The sequence below is a fragment of the Nicotiana tomentosiformis genome, chromosome 9, assembly GCF_000390325.3.
Source record: "Nicotiana tomentosiformis chromosome 9, ASM39032v3, whole genome shotgun sequence".
Lineage (NCBI taxonomy): Eukaryota > Viridiplantae > Streptophyta > Magnoliopsida > Solanales > Solanaceae > Nicotiana > Nicotiana tomentosiformis.
In genome coordinates, this window is record NC_090820.1 from 49,735,563 (window position 1) to 49,742,217 (window position 6,655).

A 6,655-nucleotide genomic window follows, 5' to 3' on the forward strand; every position below is an offset into this window, starting at 1 on the left:
AATAGGATATAAGGAAATGCTGGAACACACTAGGCAATGACGGATCCGCCATTCTCTCATAACTATCATCACTGCTCAACCGAGTGAATCATGTTATATATAGCGAGCCGCTGGTCCCTCCAATCGGAGCCATGTATATAGCAAACCGTCTGCTCAACTAGTGGAGCATGTTGTATATAGCGAGTATCTGGCCCCGCTAACCGGAGCCATGTATATAGCAAACCGTCAGCTCAATTAGTCGGATCACCCTGTACAAAATCAAGCCGTCGGCTTCTCCAATCAAAGCCTTGTATATAGCAAACAGTATGCTTTGCCAAAAGGAGCAATCTGCACTGCCACATCAGAGATTATCAATATATATCTGCAAACCTCATCGCCAACATTCTGCAGATCGACGGCCGCAATTTGGTTTCATAGTCAAGAGTATCTCTTGGGCATGCTCCTTATTTCTTTTATCTCGAATGTTTTGACGTTTTTCTCATGCACCTTACTGCCATGATTACATTTTCGAGTCAGAAACTCCCATCGTGCGGAGATGATTTACATTTCAATACAACTACTCCTATCACGCGGAGATACACTCTATAACTACTCCCATCACAGGAAGATACATTCTACATTACTAGTCAACTACTCCCAAAGCGCGGAGACACTCCCAACATGAGGAGACTTAATGCTCCGACAACTGTGGAATGGTACACAGCCCGGCTAACAATCGAGTCAAATTCAAGTATCACGTCATCCTAATTCCGGATAACGACTAGTCGGTAGCCAGACATCATCATTCTTGCATCATTTACATCACATCTTAACATGTCTGCATTACGATATATATGTATATGTGTATTTAATTTTTTCACGAACAAACATCGCAACATAGAACTTTTTCTAAGCAGCAAACCAAGCTACAACGCTATGATGGACTTAAGGATTCGAGCTATAACTCCAAGGATCCGAGCTCAAACTCAAATTCAAATACGATCAGTGGAACTCTAATTCTTCAAATCTTTAAAATCAAGCCGTAATTTAGAGCTATCATGGGTACCAAATCTTCCGTCTCGAAGTATCATCATAATACGATATTGGAGCAACTTGTGGGAGCATCGGGTCCTCCAAATCATCACTCCAGAACTAGATGAGGCCTGATCCTCATTAAGCCCGAGGTCTATAAGAAATTCAAAGCCAGAATTCGGCCCCAACTCGACAAAATTCTCTCGGGAACTTCCTTAACTCCTAATTCTATGAATCATAATCTTCCTAGAACCTATATGCCATTTCGGCAATGTATGCCTCAGGTCGGGACAAAATTGGCCTTGGTTCGATTTTTATTTTCGAAAATTCTTTCATCATCTTTGGTCAAAGAGGGGCAGCTGTTGACGACCAATTTTGACCCTCCTTTTAAAAATTAATTTGTTTTCACTTCTTAATTTCCGATAAATATGTTAAATAGATTTGCTAATTAATAATTCCTATTTAAGTAATTAATGGTTTTGATTAGTAATTTGGTAATTATATAATTATAAAATATTATAATTACTATTTTACCTTTTTTTTAATTATTAAGATAACATTTCATATTCATTATATAGGTTTATAATTAATTTAATAAGGTCGTTCCTTAATTTTGGCAAAATAACATATTATTTCTAAAAATCCCAAATTATTGTCACAAATAGAAAATAGGATATTTAACAATTAATTAGTTAGTTTATAGTAACTAGTAGTGTATTGGGTGATTTTAATTTCTATTACATTTTTATTGAAATTATTTAATTTTAATTAAATTAATTTGTAAAAGGATAATGATCAATTGGCTACTTTTGCAATTACGTAATTTAATACAAATTTATTATTCTTTAAATTATTTTAGCCTTATACCCAAGTCCAATTACCCCATCTGACCTAGTCCAAACAACCCTCTTATCCACCTTGGCAATCCACCCCTAAATCCACGAACCAACCAGATCGTGCCACATCACCCATCCCAATTCACACACAAAACAAACACACGCCATCCTGGTCGTTGATTCATATCATCAACGGACCAGGATTAATCCTATTTTTTTTTAAAAATTAAAATCCCATCTTGTTTTATCTCCGTTGTTAGATCATAAGAATCCAACGGCCATCGATTTTTCTCGTAAAACTATTTTAAAACTCTTAACTATCAAAATAATCGGAGTTGTTAATCAAATGATCCAACGACTCACATTCCATCTCTTGCTTTTATCCCTATAGACAACCAACCTATACCCCAAAACCCTAATACATTTCTATCCTACGTTGCCGCCCCTTTCCCATTCTCTACTCACCCGCCTGCCCTAACCCATCAATCTCCAAAATATTGCACAAATTTATGCAAGGTCATCTCAATCATGCCCGAAACACCTATATATATCCCCTATTAACCATGAATCCTGCTATTCTTTTTCATTTTCGCCAATAGAACTCAAAAACCAAATCAAACCCTAAGACCCCAAATTGTGTTACTGAACTCGCATGTTCCTTCCTCTGTGTTTTCAAATCCATGGCATGCATGGTTGAATATCTTCCGCACCATCATCATTATTCGTGTCCATAGGTCAAACGTAGTGACTTCTGGACATTGGGGTTTTGTCTGATGTTTTCTCGCCTTCAACGGCCATTCCTCACCCAGGTAAATCTTTCAACATTTTTCCCTTTGTCTTCTTCAGTTTTCACTCGTTTGCTTGTATCATCTGAGCTTTGTCACTCTCCACTATTATTTTTGAATCCGTTGAAACCCTAAGGCATTGAATTCCACTATAAATTGGGGTTTTCAATGCTCTCACCTAACAGAGAAGAAATATACAAAACAAAATATAATACAAAGCTTTAGTTTATAGTTTCAAAAGTCTAGGTTTTAATCGATTTCTTATCTCTTCCTTTCCGGTTCTGAGTTCTAGTGATTGTTTTGAGCTTTGAGTTCCTAAACGGCTTAAAACAAAATCTTTATTTGGTTTCCTGCTCAAAGGAATGTCAGTGATCTTCGATCTTTATTTCCTTTGACTGTTTAGTTCAATTCATGCCTACTCTTTTGTCTTCTATTATTTAGTTCTTCTCATAATGTATTGTTATTTATTATCGTTGATCATTTTAGCTTATAATGAGTTGTTATTAGTTCATATTTGATATCACTATTTTAGTATTGTCTTACTTGGTAATTAGAAGTTAAACTAATACTAGTCCATCACTTGTAATCTCAATGAATATATGATGTGTGATTAGCAGAAGCCTTATTATCTATGTGCATCTATTTTTGACCTTTATACTTTACTAATGACTCTTTGATTATGACTTTATTACTCATACTACTAGTCTTTACTTACTATCACTGGTTGACTTTCTTTAGGGTGCTTAAGGTTATCCGTGCTTAAGGATATCCACCTAATAAACTAAAGTCAAGAGAGGCATATGGACCTTTAATGATCCTGCACATCTGTTTTGACCTTATACTTCCATAATAATTTTGCTATGAATATTGTATTTTCTCTGTTAACCTTCATCTCATTGACTATATGTTACTTAGTATTATGCATCTGATATTGTTTGCTTGACAGGCTTAACTTAGTAGTCATGAATACTTTAGGGGAAAATATACAGCTAGATTCATAGTCTTAAAGTATATTCGCATGTGATATATGAGTTGACCTCCTCCTTCTAATGTATCTCTGTGATTCTATAACTCTAAAATATCCGTGTGATGATTTTCTATAAACCTTTATGAATATATGATCAAAACTGAAATTCCATTGTATAAACATGTTATGAATCAACTAGATTAGTACCTGCTTAGTCTTTGCACTTGTTCTTATGTGTATTCTGACAGTTGTTATTCACCTAATTTAAGCTATGCTTTAGGAATCTGATTAACTTATATCTATTATGTTAACATTCATTTGTTGTGCTAGGATGCTAAATTGAACTTCATCATGATTAATTTCATACTTTACCTGCACAACTGAAGCATGCTTACTAAATGTGAAACAATATGTTATTCTGAACACGTATAATCAGTCTGATAATCTGAGCCAAATGGCATCTGACATTCTATTCTATTTTGTAGTCTTGCCTTCCTAAATAATGTTTCATGTGTGTTATTGTACATCATCTATTTGGATTTCTGTGCTCTATCCTTCTTTTTAAACAAAGCTCCTTCTTATCTCTGACACTCTTGTCTATGTTTCCATGTTGTACTGTCACATAGAGGACACCGAACCTTGCTAAACCCCTACAGGTTGACTGAGACTGACTAGTAGACTTAAATGAACCTTCTGGTGTTGTTTGATTTGCTTGAATATAATACTATGCCTTAACTCTCTAGGAACCTAGTGTGAATATAAGGCTAGGGACTATTTAAGGAGAAAAATGATCATTTGTTAAATTGAAACCAACTTGCTTGCTTTAGTGCCTCTACTGATACTCTTTAGTAATCCCATATGAAGTTGTTAATTCATGCATCTGATTAGAAACCACGATTCTATCTATGTATGAATCCCTGACTAACCTACATATATGTTGTTGAGTTTGAAGACTCCTGAAAATTTAAATTGTGTATCTCTTCTATTTCTTAAGTTGCATGACTCTATTGTTTTGAACTACTGAAATAACTTATTGTTGTTCTTTTCCCTTAATTGCACCTATAATTAGTTCCCCTGAGTATCCTCCTGGATATTGGTAATTCTTAATAGTGAAATATATATTAATGATTGGATTGTGATCTCGCTAATGTTATCTGTTATCACATGTTCAATGAAACATCTTGTTTAGCTTATGTTAGAAGTAAATATGCTTGAACATATGTATTGTTGTTACAGTTGTATTGAAACTCATAATGAATGCCTCATTGGCACTTAAACCTATAGGGAAGAGTAAATGTGAGTGATTAGGGGTATTTGGGAGTGAGATTTAGTTAATGGCTAAGATACTCTCCCTGACACAAGCACCGCTCGGGGTCCTTCAGACCCTTGTGAACTCTGAAGTACCAGGGGTACAAATGGTGTCTTGGCTATGACTGGAATTTCACTTTAAGCTCTTAATCAATAACACTTATTATTTTTTTGGGTTTAGTGTTAAATGCAGAAAAAGGCTTCATTGTGATCTTCTTTAGTCTGTTTGACCTTACACAATTATTTGCATTCCTGACTCCTAATGCTTTTGTTACATTTATGTTGGGCCATTGCATTGATATCACTCATGCTTAAGTTTCCTGCTGGGCAATATGTCTAATGTTTCTCTTTTCTTTTTTATGTATGACCGGACTGGGTCTGCTGTCTCAGAGAACTCAGGGCCAAGTTCTATCTTGAGTTGGAGTTATTGAAGTTATTGTCGCGTGCTTGCTGTCTGTTGGGCCTAACCTTCTTCATGCCCAAATCATGAGTCCAACTCCCTTTCTTTCATGGCGTTTTTAAATAAATATGATGTTGCTTTTATATGTATATAACACTAACGATATTGAGTGAATGTGTTATCCTTTATTATTCTTTGATTCAATAGATAACTAAAAGAATTACTATCTCTTCAGTAGTTAAATAACTTCAACTTGCTTAGCTACTTCTACTATACAGTTTTTGCTTTCCACTCATACAAACTGTTTTCATGAATCTTTTTGAAGATTAAGATAGATCTGAAAAGCAGGCACTTTCTTTCTTAAAAGCCAAATATTAGAAAATGATTTCAAAGCCGAGTTTTCTACAAAAACCAAACGAACACAGTCGCGATCAAAGAACTTGAAATGGCTTTCTTCTAGACTGGGATGCAGAATTTGGAAATGAGTTTCTCAAGGTATATCTAGACCCATTTCTCCAATAACTCTTATTTCACTAAGATTACACAAATAGCCATTGTTTGTTTTAAAAGTAAAGTATGCTTAAACCTAGCCATATTTACAAAGTTTACAAATAAAGCCTTATAGACATACTTTCAATGTTCTTTCAATCATATTAATACGAACACTTTTAAGACTTTTACAAATGAAAACTATACTCTCTTTTCCATATTGCATACATCATTTTCAAATAATAAGTTTTAAACATGACCTAGGGTAAGCCTTATACTTTTAAGTACTAACTAAGTGGAATATAGACAGTAAATTCCTTAAACCTAGTCTAAGTCCTATGGAGCTACCTCAGGTAGATTTTAGGGGGTGCATAACACCTTCCCCTTAGAAGAACAAGAATGCTTACCCAAATCTCATCGGTTAGTAGAGTAATAGGATAATAATCTAATAACTAAAACATGTACCCTAGTATACCTTTAAATATTAGGCGGCGGCTCTCTTTTATCATCAAGAAGGAAACCACTAGTTGAATCTTATTTTTACAAGCGTAAAATATGGTGCAACAACATGGAGACCCTGTTGGGGAACTCACACTTAGTTTCTGACCTTAGCAGACTTAGACTATACTTGGAATTTATGAATGTTTATACTCTCCTTTAATTGTGTTTAATTTGCAACTATATGTTTACCTGCCTTACTTACCCATTATGCACTTATCTTCTTGCTTCAATATATTTACTAACATCACACTATCACTTACCGCTTTATATATACTGTCATCGCACTCTTTCCTATCGAGTCTTGGCTGTACACTAATACACACAATGGTCGTACACTGTCATACTGTCATCCATAAGT